Source organism: Rhinolophus hipposideros (assembly GCF_964194185.1).
Source record: "Rhinolophus hipposideros genome assembly, chromosome: 7".
Taxonomy (NCBI): Eukaryota; Metazoa; Chordata; class Mammalia; order Chiroptera; family Rhinolophidae; genus Rhinolophus; species Rhinolophus hipposideros.
The window spans coordinates 65898607-65912330 of record NC_138053.1 but is presented as its reverse complement, the minus strand read 5'-3'; the positions used below and the strand labels follow the sequence as shown (position 1 = coordinate 65912330).

The window sequence follows — 13724 nt, the reverse complement described above, 5'->3', positions numbered from 1 at the left end:
CCTCTGCAGCTTTCAAGAATTCTTGTTTCAAGAGTTCTCCAGTACAGGTTTCCCCCGCTGTCTGAAAGTAGAGCATTCCTATGAAAGCTTTCGTAAGCCCAAATGGTGTAAAGTGAAAAAGCAATTCCCATAGTACACATCTTGGTAGTGGGTGCACAAAACAGGGATAAAACACACACCCAAGACACAGTTCAAAGCTGTGGTGCTTGATGCTGAGATGCTGAGCGTAGTTCCTGAGGAAGGAGCCTGGCAGTGCCACTGCTGCTACCTCTAGAAGGGCTCCTTGCAAGACAAACCCTGAACACTAGTTTTGCTTTTTGCCTTTTTTTTTGAAAAGCAAAAATCCTGTTTGGATTTCTTTCAGATAGCGAAAACATGTCCTAATGTAGGTCTTTCGTAAAAGTGAAGTGGCATAAAGCAAATTTTCGAAAAGCAGGGGATACCTGTATTCTCTTCTGTGAATTCAAGCCACTTTGGTGTCTCCGCCATCTCTTCCGCTCAGAGTGTCCGCTGGGCTTGGCATGGATTCCCCCTACCTGGGCCATGGTCTGGAAACGTTCTCAAGGTAGTAGGCTAGTGCCATTACAGGGTTCACCTCATTTGTTTCCCATCTCTCAAGATCATTGCCTTTCATCATCTAGTGTCCAGTTTCTTGGTTATCGCTGTTTCACGTTTCATTTCGCTGTTTCATTTTTTTCTGTTTTATGGCTGTTTCAGGTAGGAGGGTAAATCCTATCCCTGTTACCCCATTTTTGCCAGAAGTGCAAGTTGCACAGTCATTTGGATACCAAATCAAACAAGAATTACACAATAACACTGCTGTCAAACTATTATAAATACTGGTATGAAAAAGCCTAATTAAAGTATTTGCAAATTTATGTTAGCAATGCATTTGAAAACAAAACAAACCCATAAATGCCAACAAGTATTGAGCTAAAAATACAAGTATGGTTCAACATAAGAAAAGCTACCAATGTTACCCATTATATTTATTAATAGATTAAAGAAGAAAACTATACAATCATAAAGTTCTTGAAAAGCATCTAATAATCAACTGTTCACTCAAAATTTTAAAATAACAACAAAATGTCAGAAAACTAAGACTGAAAGACATCCTTATCTTGATGAAGTATAATAAAGAAGATAAGGGGATGGACTCTGGAATCAGACTGCCTATGCTGAAATCCCAGCTTTTCTATTTTTTTTGTTAAACATCTTAGGCAAGTTATTTAACATCCCTTACTTTTCAAATTTAATTTAATTTTATTATTAGCTTCAGGAAATACCCTGTCATGCGGGTCTCTGGTCCTACTCCCTGCATAAGAACGCAGGACATGGTGAGGCCAAAAAGGAACACCCACGGAGCCATAAGTAGGGGAGTCATACCACTATATTCTCGCTGGCAGCTGGGTTGCTGGCAGCTGGGTTGGAGACACAGGAAACAGGAGCCGCACGATTCGCAATCCGCTGTCCACTTCTCTGCCAACCAACCAACCAACATAGCCATGGCAGTTACATCAGTGGCTAATGGCTGAGTGGTAACAGCTGATGGCCAACTAGTCACAGCTGATGACCATCTACTACCCGAGCCAGCACCTTTCCACGTGAGGCTGAGAGCCTGGAAACTGCTCTCTGGGGCTCTGTCCTCACAATCCCTTACTTCCTATTTTTTTATGTGTAAAAATGAAGATAATACCAACACCTACCCACATACTACCTACTAGGACTTTTGTGAAGGTTAGATAATACACAAAGTGCTTAGAATCTAACTGGCTCATAGTATAGACTCAAAAATTGGTAACAGCTGTTATCATCAGTGCAGCTCCTGCTATTGCTGCCACAGTACTCTATCAGAAACCTCTAGTAAACATCTTATTTAAAGATAAAAATTATAAACATTCCTATTAAAGTTAGGATTCAAAAGAGATGTTTGGGAGTCATCATTTATTCAACACAGTTCTAGAGGGCTGAACTGAAAATATAATAAACAAACAAATAAGATATAGAAGTGGAAAAAGAAAAACCTGTAGATAATAGGACGATCTATCAAGAAAAAGAATAAGAATTAAATGCCAAACTATTAGGTATATTGAGAGTTTAACATAATAGTTGAACAAAAGATAAAAAAATATAGCTCTCCTATACACCAGTAATAAGCAATAAGCTATTCACAGCAGCATCAAAAACTATAATATATCTAGGAAAAAAACCTAATCAGAACTATGCAAGAACTTGATGGCGAAAACTATAAAACCTTACCTTAAAAGGTTCATTAGTAAAACCTGATTATCATGGAATGAAAACAAAATAGAGACATCAGTTCTTCACAAGTTAATATATTAATGCAATATAACTTTAATCTAAATTACAAAGTGGTTTATTAAGGAACTTCACAAACCAACTTAAAATTTCATATAAAATAACAGAGAGAAATAGTCAAAAGCCAATTTTCAAAAAGAATAAACAGAATACTTGCCGTACCATCTTGCTAAGACATACTATAAAGTTATAGTATTTAAAACATGGCATTGGCATAAGAACAATTAAATCAACAGTATAAAACAGAAAGTCCAGAAACAGATGTAGGGTTCAGAACAGGCCTCCCCAAAAATATGCCACCGTGGCACGTGAATTATTTTGAGCTGAATGTAATGAAGACCGTGTGGGGTCATGAGAAACTTTCAGCTCTCTTTTAAAGAATTTAAATTTGGGGCCTTGCCCATAATAAGAGTTTATCACCAGAAATAACTTTTTATGACGAGTTATAGGACAGGACAAACTTCTGATTACTGAACATCGCTCTTCGTCTAGTCCTGCAATGGCTTCCCTCCTCTCTGAAGCCCCAAGTGATCCTTAGCTTAGAATGTCACATATACCTCATTTTCCCTTTGTCTTTGAACCTCTCGTTTAGGTGGGGTTTCTGACTCTCTCAAGTATGTGGGTTCTTATGTGCACGCATGTATTTAAATTTGGTTATTTTTCTCTTGTTCATTTTTCGGATGTAGATTTAATTACTAGACCAGATGAAAGAACCTTGTGGGTAGAGGAAAGTTTCTTCCTCCCCCACATAGCTTTAAGTGTATATAAGAATATATGATTTTTAAAAAAGCATTTGATATCACTGGGGAAATAAAGAACTATTCAAAAAATAGTACTGGGACAACTGACTTCATAGGAAAAAAATAAAGATAAAGAGCCCTACTTTATCACAGATACATACACACCTGATTAAGAATCAAAATGCAAAAGCAAAATTGTAAGAGCATTGGACAGAGTATGTTTATGACCTTAAGAGTTAGGAGAAGAAGGCCTTTTACAAATTATCGTTGACTATTTTAGACTCATGAAAGGGTTTAAAGAGTAGTTTGATGACCATCTCTGTTCTCACCATAGCTTGACAAACAAAACATTACAAACACTATAGTTGAAGCCAAATAAACAGATTTTTGCCCTTAAGAAGTTCAAAGTATAGAGGGGCACAATATGCAGAGTGCTACAGGAACACAGAGAATACCCAGTTCTAATAGGGCCCAGGAAAGCCCAGTTATGAAATAAGAGTAAAGGTTTTCTAGACAGAGAAACTAGAGCTATACATCATCATGGACTCTAATTGTCAAGTGAAGATTACCAGTGGCAAAATCCGAGAGCACGCCAGTGTATAAACCAGAGCTGTGTTAACTGAAGCAGTTCTGATGAGTTTACCTTGGGTGGGAAGTGGGCGTGGGGAATACACACAACAATATATGCAAACACAACAGACTATGCAGAAGACCAATATGAAAAGAACTCTTCAGAAGTTATGAGGAAACCAACCTACCTTAGAGCAAAGCATGAAACTCATTAGTTTGACTAAAGGGAAAACGATACTTTGGAGGCAGAATATTCAAATATTAACAGAGCAATAGGTTTATTGTGCTGAAAGGAATGAAGCTCCTGTTCTGGATATGTATACATGCAGCTTTAAAACAATAATTTATACTATAACCACATTTCATGATCAGTAAGCTAACTTAATTCTCATTAAATCTCACTAAGATATACTAGATAGACACAAAATTTTTAAAAAATGTAGCCAATGTGACACTATCACAAGAGTTTCTGAAGCATTTCACATTGTTGGCCATCTCTGCTGCTTGAATTTCTCCCGTCCCCTGGTTTCTATGTAACCGTATCATGCAGCTGAATTCTTTCCTTTGTCTACTGTCTCCTTTACTGAATTCTCTGCTAGGTTTTATTTGCTGGCTATGATAAACAGAAAAGTATTTGGCATCTACTACTATTTTAAAATACCAACTTCTTTGAAGACATAAGACTTCAACTATTACCTTCAAACAAAATAATTTCAAGAATTCTGGCTGGGACCTTACATCGTCCGAATATTCTGTATCATCGTCTTGAATATTCTGCCTCTGACACAAATAAATTTAACAGGTCTAAAAACAATATACACATGTATACACATGCTCACGCACACACATATACACATAAAAATGCACGCCACCACCCCTTTTTTTTTAAATCACAGTACTTATCTTTCCTCCATCTAAAAACACTCACCCTTCTTGAATTGCCTGTTAATTGGAGTCCATGTTGTCTCTTACCTATTCATTACATTCTAGCTTTTCTCAATTACAAATCATCCAGCCTTCTTTCAAATTATATCTTTCCATTTGTCTCTTCTTTTTTACCCTCAATTATGACCAACCTAATTTAGGCACTAATCCCCTTAATATTTATAACTGCCTTCCTGCTTCCAGTCTCTTTGCTCCCTCCAAATCATTCTGAACATTATTGGTGGGAGAATCTCTAAAACAAAACTTTAAACTTGTCACTTTTTTTCCTAAAAAGCTTTTTAAAGGGTGGATAACAATGCCAAATATTTTAGCTGTTTAAGAACCTAAAAAATTGGCTTCAGTGCGCCTGTCCCAATCTATCTTCTCCAAAGTTAAGGTCTATTCTAAAAAAAAAAAAAAAGAGAGAAATAACCCTCTACTCAGACTTTTCCCTCAAGCTGCCCCACCACTAACTATACTTCTAGAGAATAGCAAGCAATCTGGGAAACATTTGTGTTTCCCAAATGCAAAGCAAACATTTAAGCTCCTCGTTTTACTTGACCTCACCACGCCATTCACGACTTGGTATTACCTTGTATCATTCCCTATGAGTCACTCCTACAGGGTCTAAGCGCAAGCCACAGCCAACTAATTTCTCTAACATCCTTGGTTATTTCAGAGTTTCTGCTTCTACAAAATGCTATTCCCTGTCTCTAGAATCTTTTACCTGGGCTATGCCTTGCACTGTTTGTAACTCAGATGAAACATCTTTTCTGTGAAATTTCCTCCCACTGTCACAAACATCTTTGCTCCCAATGTACTTGTATATAGTTCCCTAATAGGATTCATAATGCTGATAATTCATAATGTGATTTGTTTCTATGTCTTGATATCCTTAGAATCTAACATACTTTGAGGCACATAATGGACAAGAGTGGGTTTTTTAAAAGACCTTCTGGTACAGCCATCTCTAGTCACTGTCACTCAAGTTTACTATATGAAGAGGCAGTATATATATCATGGTTAGGAGCTGAGTCTGAAGATAGGCTGTCTAGGTATGAATTTGGGATCCACCATCTATTAGCTGTGTGGCACTGGGCAAGCTATTTGTGCCTCAGTTTACCTCTTTGTAAGAGGAGGATAAGATCTACCTCATAACATTATAAGGATTAAATGAATTAATATGGGCAAAGTGCTCAGAACAGTGATGCACAAAACAAGCACTGCGTATGCACTGGCTATTATAATTAATATACCATGATTATTTCTGGCTCTTTCCACATAGACTTCTATTTGGAATGGGCTCCCTTCATTTGTCCCTTTATCCAAATCTTACCCACATTTTCAAGATTGACCTCTGGTAAATCCTTTGATCATTCCAAGGCTTAAATGATCACGCTGCATTTAATTAAAACTGCCCTGCATCCTTGTAATTTTTCACGTTTGTCAACTGACTTTCTGTAAATTGTTTGAAAATCCGGATGACATCTCTTGCACGTTTTTGTGAGTTCCTACAGCCAGTAGTAACTGCTTAGTATTTGCTGGGTAAAATAATAAAGGTCAGTAGAAACTTCAATTCTGATCGTACTGCCTTTGCAATTAAAGAAATGGAGAAGGCAATGAAAACATTCCATGCTTCTCTAGCCCAGATGCAAATGTATTAGGGCCAGGGAATACTGCCTCCCATTAAAATGGAAGCTCTGAAATAGCTTCTGGGGGAAAAAAATTCTCACTGCAGAGGAGTTATGGGGAGTCAATGAGCTCCCAAACCAAACTGCAGCAGTACCTCCTCTATGAGAAATGTGTCTGTATGACAAAGTGACTGAGAGTATAGGATTTGGAATTACACAGATCTAGGTTTCACAGGGACACTGAGCCTCCTTTTCACAAGGACCGCTGAGTTTCCTTTTTTTTTTAATAAGATAAGTATCTTAACACATACTTCCCAGATATATAATAACTGACATTCACCTTAGTGTGTAACTGGACAGCAATGCCCTTGGGAAACAGTTACTGCAATATGTAAGTAAAAAATGAGAACACTGATGATTTTTCACTGCATAAGAAAATGTATTAAATTAGCTGGCAGCAATATTTGTAATATTCTAAATTACCTATGAGAAAATTAAACATGCACAGTATTGTCAACACAGACTTGATGAAGGGAAAATTCCACTACAAACTTTACCCTACTTTTCTGATACTTTCTCCATCCTGTAATTTTCTTCCACTTGTGATTAAAAACAAGTGTTCAAAATTATCCCAAAAGAGAAAAACACTTGGAAAGCACAGTTTAACTTAGTATCAAGTTGGTTCTATAAATGTAGTATTCCCCTTAAGAGTTCCAAAACACTTCCAAGTAGGAATTAACCTGAATTTAAGAAATCAAGATAATGGTAAACAGCTCCGATGAGCTGAGTCAGTAATTTCAAATTAAGAGTTGTCCCAACTAGAAGCTGGCAGTCACCGTCTAAAGGGTTTGTTTACTGCACTGACTAAATCAAACACTCCAATTTTCAGAAGATTCATCCTGACAGTCTAATAATTACTTTACAGCAGTATAATTGCTGAAATGCCCAATACTGCACACACTGAAATGGGTTTCCTTCCGCAGAAAAAAAGAACAAAAGTGGCAAATCTTATTTTGAACCTGTGATTTATTTTTTATTTTTTTAGTTTAGATTTATAAATAAAATGCTGTGCATCTACTGCAAAACAGAACCTTGCTGCTGGGAACAACCTTTAAGCTTGGGGTGGGGGTGTGTGAAATTTCAAAGACATACATTTGGTGACTTTAGGATACAGTGCTATATGGGATTGATTAGGACCCATACAAATAATTAAGGGGAGAGGGAGGGAGGGAGAGAGGGAGAGAGGGAGAGAGGGAGGGAGGGAGGGAGAGAGAGAGGGAGGGAGGGAGGGAGGGAGGGAGGGAGGGAGGGAGGGAGGGAGGGAGATTAGTTAAGAATATAAGTATGGTGAACTGTCAGCAGCGTTGAAACGTTACAATTTAAGGATTAAAAGATATCTTTGGGGAAGAGAAATACACCTCCGGGTTGACAACTGAAAAATCCAGTGCGTGGTTAATGTAATTTAAAGGGAGATGGAAAGAGGATTGGGAAGAAAAAAGTGGGGATTTGATAACCAGAACGCGGTGTGATCCAGAGGGGAGTTTGGAGGCGAGGGCTTCATTAAGGAGAGGGAGGCACGGGCGAGTGTGTATGTGTGTGTGTGTGTGGGGGGGGGGGTGTCTGTGCTTTTTTGTGCATTGAGCAATCTAGGTGACAAGGTTGTAGGAATCAAACTCGGAGGTGTGGGACTAGGGAGAAGGAATGCGGGGATTTCCAGGCTGGGGCCAACAAGTTGGGAGCGTGCGCGCTGCCGGGACGCCCCTCTCCCCCAGGGAAGGGTGGCTCCCACGAGTGCCAGGTCGCCTGGCACATCCGCCTCGACGGAGCCCTCACCCTCTCCCTCCCGCAACACGGCCCTTCTCTTCGCTACGGCTCCTCCTCACCTCGGGCCGCGGCGCCTCGATCCTCCGCGGCGCCTCGATCCTCCGCGTCTCCAGGGCGCACGTCCTTCTCCTCCTTCTCCGCGCTAGGCCCTGTCGGGGCTGTGCGCCCGGCGACCGCGGCTCCCGCTCAGCTGCGCCCGGGGGTGCCCCGCGCGACTCCGCGGGCCTCTGGGCCTCTCGCCGCGGCTCCCACTCGCTCCCTACTCCTCCCCGCACACACTGCACGCGGCCCTCCTCCCGCAGCGGGGCAAGGCGCCCCCTCGACTCCACCCCGAGACGCCCCCACCGCGCCCCGCCCCCGAACTTGAGGTCTGTACGCTGATTGGCCCGCTCGAGACCCGGCGCGCCCAGGCATTGGCCCAGCGGCTCCCGACAGCGAGGGGGCGGGACGCCAGGCGTGAGCGATTCCCGTAACGCGGCTCCCAGCGTCCCGGATTTCGGTGGCTGCGTCCGCGTCGCGTCTCCCAGACTAGATCGAAGGGTTCCCCCCACCTCCCCGCTGCGGGCGGAAGGAGCGGAATGTTCCATTTTTCCGTGGAATAACGGGGTCGTGAACTGAAGCCCGGGTGCGACGCGTGCCTGCCACTCTCGTTTCTCGCCGAGGCTCCTTCGGCCTCCTTTCGCATCCTTGCGGGAGGGAATCCGCGCCGCGAGACACCGCCGGGCTCCCTGGGAGACAGGAGAGGCGTGGGAGATCCTCGGGGAAAGGCAAGGGCTTGGTGACCGCGACTCCACACGAGATGACCGCAGATTAGCCGCGGCGGCTTCGGTCCAGGTCTTCTGTAAATGAACCTTAAGTGAGTGAGTGAGTTTGAGTGTGATTGATCGGTGAACCCCAGCACTGGTGACGCGCCAAGAAACTAGTTTTTCTTTGCGGTGTGTACCTCCCAGTCAGTGATGAAAATACCGAGTGAAAACCAATTCCATTACACGCGTCCTCCAAGCCTGGTAAATGGCCCGTCAGACAGACTCACGTTGATACGTGTTTTTCCAAAGCAAAATGAGAAGTTTAAAAAATAAAGCCGTGCGTGCGTGTGTGTGTGTGTGTGTGTGTGTGTGTGTGTGTGTGTGTAATATGGTTTGTTTCACGGACTTGAACAAATTATAGCCAGATAGTGACACAATTATATGGTTCTTCATTATACCGAGGATTCAGACGGAGTACAACAAATTATGACCTCTTAGTTGTGAGCATATAATTTTTAAAAGACAGAAAAGTGGGTCTGCTCTGTGTCGACTGCTAAAGGAGACCCAGGCAAGCGTGGGGATGGTGCTGCCGGAGAGACAAAGCTCCCCCGTGTTTAGCGCTTGCTGCTGTCATCCTGTATTTAACCCAGGGAGTGGGACTGGATTGTATTCTAGTTCTGCCATTTATAGGGGTGTTCGTTTCAACACAAACTTCTATTAAAAACTTTTTTCAACTAAAAAATTTATTTCCATCTAGCAAACATTGATTTAGGGACAATGTATACTGGTTAAGTGTACCTTCTGGTTCCAAATTACCTGGGTTTAAATTCTAGTACTGCGACGTGCCATGACTATGACCTTGAGATCTTCTCAGTTTTTTCATCTGCAAAATGAGAGTAACAGTAGCGACCTCATAGTATTGTTGCAAGGGTTAAATGAGTTAAAATATGTGAAATGCTTGGCACCTAGTAGATGCTCAATAAATGTCAGCTGTTAACAGTATTGAATGCCTACTATATCAATGCTTCCGAAAGCTTTTTGCATCACAGCGTGTATTGAAAACGGTGATATTCTCTGGCACAGGGAGTAGACAGAGGGATTCAATAACTTACAGCCTGCCTTGCACAATAGTCAGAAAAACAAAGGACTGAGTTAATTCTTTTGTGGATATCCCTGTATTGGCTCAGCCCAGCCCGAACCTCCAAGAAACTCACATTTTGTGGGAATGGATAAAATCTTAGGCTAAAAGAATGAATCGATACTGGAGAAAGATTTTCAGAGCAAGAGTACTTCTCCCTTCAGCTGGAATTAAAAAACTTTGCAGACACCTCTGTAGGTATTGGCCCTGAAGGACTACTTTCAGGGTAAGGATTTGCCATTAGAAAGCTCTGTCAAAATGCAAAGATTAATGGGGAGAAGTGTCACATAAATAAATCTTTCCATTTATACCTTACGACCATTTGGGATTTTAGATAGTCAAAAGCAGAGACTGGGGAACAGATGCAGAGAGAGGGCTACAAGAGGACACTGAGGTCATTTGAGAATAGGTGAACAAAGCTAGGAAAAGATGCTACAGAACAAAGGTGATAAATGTCGAAGATAAACTTTGCCTTGCTATTTGCTTAAACTGGCCCCTGACAAGGATATCATTTACTTCCTTGCCTGTGCCCAGTTGTGCTTCAGAAACTCTGTGTCCTCTTTGGAACTATCCCCATGTCCTACCTACCTACATCTAATGATTTCAGTATCCATGATAATGATTCAGTTAGCACGCTGACCTCACAATTTCTCATCCTTCTCTCTTCCAATGATTTTCAACTTCACTCTGTATCAGAAACCCACAGATGTAGCCACACCTTGTGGCTACACAGTCTACAATCCAGGCTACAATCCAGTCATCAAATGCCATCTGCAAAATTTTGACTTGTGAGTTACCCTCTCCACCCACAGCCACATATCCTTCTACCTCTTACTCCCATTGAGCCTGCAATTTCTCCTCAATGACCTCTAGTCTTTGTTCTCATAGTTTACCAGTTATTTCTTACCTCCTCTTCCCAAGCTGTGAAAACTCTTACCAGCCATTTTAACTGCACTCTCATTAGTATCTTCAATTCCCTTCACCTTCAGCCATGTCAGTGTTATTTCCTGTTTCCCTTTTCTTTGAACAACCAGCCCCACCCCAACATTTGTTCTTGGTACAGACCATTGTTTCATTATTCCTTGGAAAAACAAAGACCATCATTTGTGAGCATCCTTACTTTTTCTCCATTTTAGCAGGCAACTATATATCTATCCTTTCCTACTGCCTAAGAGGAAGGACCACCCTTATTCTTTTAAAATTTTTCCTTCTTCTGTGTTCTTGGTCCTACTCCTACCAAATTTAGTCCCCTAGTTTTATGTTTTTCATTATTAGCATAAAATACCTTAGAAACATTTTAAAAACTATCAACTCAATGGTGAGTTGGGGACAGCTTTTCTGTATGTGTTGAAAAAATCTTTCTAACCTAATGGCATCTAATTCAGCAAACAAAAGTATATAATTCAATATGTGTCTCACAATGAAGCAGTTTAATAATTCACTTAGTAAAATAAGTTTGAGATGAAATACGATTTTAAGTTGCAACTAAATTTCCAAGCTAGAAAACAGGAAAAATTCATTTCATAGCAACAAAACTAAACAACATTTTGATTCCACTTCACAAATTTTACTAAAGAATAATATATATTCAGAAAAATGAGCAGACCATAAGAGCACAACTTGAAAAATGTTCATAAACTGAACACAGCCATGCAACTTGCACCTACGCGTAGATCAAGAAACGGAACCAAGCAGATCATGATCTGCGCCCCCGAAAGCCCCTCCTGCTCCCTTCTCATTATTGGAAGGCCACTGGTGACCACTATTCTGACCTCTGACACCATAGTTTCACAACTAATCATTTTAAAATTGAGAAGTTAGCAGAAACTTCTTAATGTCATTAGTATTTGCTTATTTTATTTCATTTTAAAGAATAACTACGGTTGAACAAGACTTTGAAAGGAAGTAAGCAGCTCTGTATAAAGGTTAAACACAGATGCAAACTGAAGTGGAGGGAGACTAGCTTTCTCATTCTTCCAGACCTCTGGGAAACCCTGTCAAATGGCTGTGCACGGGTGATCTTGCATTACCCTCTTTCACAGGGAGCTTGGCTTCAGAGAAGGAAGGCCAGTGCAGAAGTGAGAGCAGCAGGTAGGTGCATCCTGTTCCCAGATACACACATAGGAGGAGGAAGTCAGGTAGTAGGGCTGCAGCTTTGAAATGGCCCAGATTAGCTCCAGAATATCATCATCCCAAGGAGTCTGAACATAATTAGCTTTTGTTACTTCCTACACAACTAGTGAAGAAGCAAGAGCTTTCCTTTGTTGACCCTCATTTGAAAGAACACTCTTCAGTTATGAAGTAGATTTTTTGGTTCCAAGTCTGATACTCCTACTAAAACCAGAAGGTGAGAAAGTACCAACATGAATTTTTTTAAAAAATATTCATCTTGTGGGCTTGTATGGCCCCTTGCCTAGGATTTGGATAAAGATACGGTATGAATTGTATTAAATAATGGCTTAGGCGAATGTGTATCTGTCTCCTCAAGGGAAGACGGCAGTGCCTACTAAAAAGGCAATCCTAGGGCTAAGAATGCAGGACTAATAATTCTCAAGAATATACGTTTACTGTAAGAATTTTTCACCTTTCCTTCTTCTTTGTAACACTTCTGGGTTTTTGCCTACCTGAGTTCCCAGTTTGCAGACTCCAAATCTTAGAATAAATCTTTTACCATTTATTTCTAGCCGAAGCCTCCAGACTCCTTTTGAGTTCGTTCAACAAGTCAAATATGGAAACTTTGGTTTGAAGGAACATAAGAAGTTAGAGAATTGGGCAAACACTCAAGTTAAATAGGATTTTTTATTGTTTAGGGTTAAGGCATGACGATAAACACTTTTTGGATAACTAACTAAAAGACTGACATGTCCCCTCTTTTTCTTGGGAACCGTATATATAGTCGAACATTAAGCAAAGGATCCTGGAAAGGGAGGTGAGAAGTCTTTTACTATCGTACATTTGGCTGAAATAAGCTGACATGTAGAACATACACATTATGCTTTTCTTTGGAAAACCTCATTCCTTGTGCAGGGCATATGATCTGTGAAGGGGGTGGGCAGATGACTAAGTTGGAGTCGAAACTTCTCTGAGCCCTGGCTCTGCAACTTTCTGACTCTGAAGCCTTTGGCAAGTTACATAATCGCTCTGAATTTCACTTTCCCAAAGGGTAAAATGGCATGAGAAAGGCTGTCCCGGGCTCCTGCATGAGGATGGTATGAGGGCCAAATGAGAGAACAGATGAGCAAGGGCTTTCTAAACCATAAAGCGCTGGCAAATGTAAGTTGCTAATATCAACCATAGAACTTTCTAGCTGAGTGTGTGACTATCTGTCATAGGGTGGTGGGTTAGGGAGGTAGTATAAGGAGTGTTGTGCTAAGAAGAATATTGGCAGTTTTTACATTCAGATGCTAAACCACAGCTGCTGGGCAGGCAGAAAGCCAAGGCAAAGCCTGCTCTCTCTAATTGCACTTGAGAATCCAGTTTACTCACTTTACTATTCATTCACTGCCCTTCCCATGAACAGGGAAGCGTAAAGCACTTCACTTCCCACAGCCACAGGGAGGAAGGAAGCTGGCATTGAGTGACAGAGAGATTGGGTCATTAACAATGACTACTATTTATCGAGTGCTTACTATGTACCACATAGCATGCTAAGTGTTTTATATACAAGATCTTATTTATTATGTTTCTCACGTCAGAAAATGAAGTAGGTATGATTTTTACCCCCATTTTACAGATGAGGAAACTGATCGTTAGAGAAGTCAAATAACTTGCTTTGCTCCACCCCAGATAGTCTCCTCCTCTATAAGTAGACAGCAGTCTCCACCAAGAGTCA

General features: G+C 41.1%; 1 protein-coding gene across 2 annotated transcripts in view; it reads right to left on the bottom strand.

Moving 5' to 3' along the window:
• IL6ST (interleukin 6 cytokine family signal transducer) overlaps positions 1–8340 on the bottom strand; it is a 51328-nt gene extending 42988 nt beyond the window's left edge. Inside the window, exon 1 of one of the 2 annotated variants that reach the window (XM_081054521.1) lies at positions 8068–8340. The gene's annotated coding sequence lies outside the window, so the exon portion shown is untranslated. The remainder of the gene's footprint in view (positions 1–8067) is intronic. The other variant, XM_081054523.1, reaches the window with a different exon arrangement.
• Between the last annotated feature and the right edge of the window lie 5384 nt (positions 8341–13724).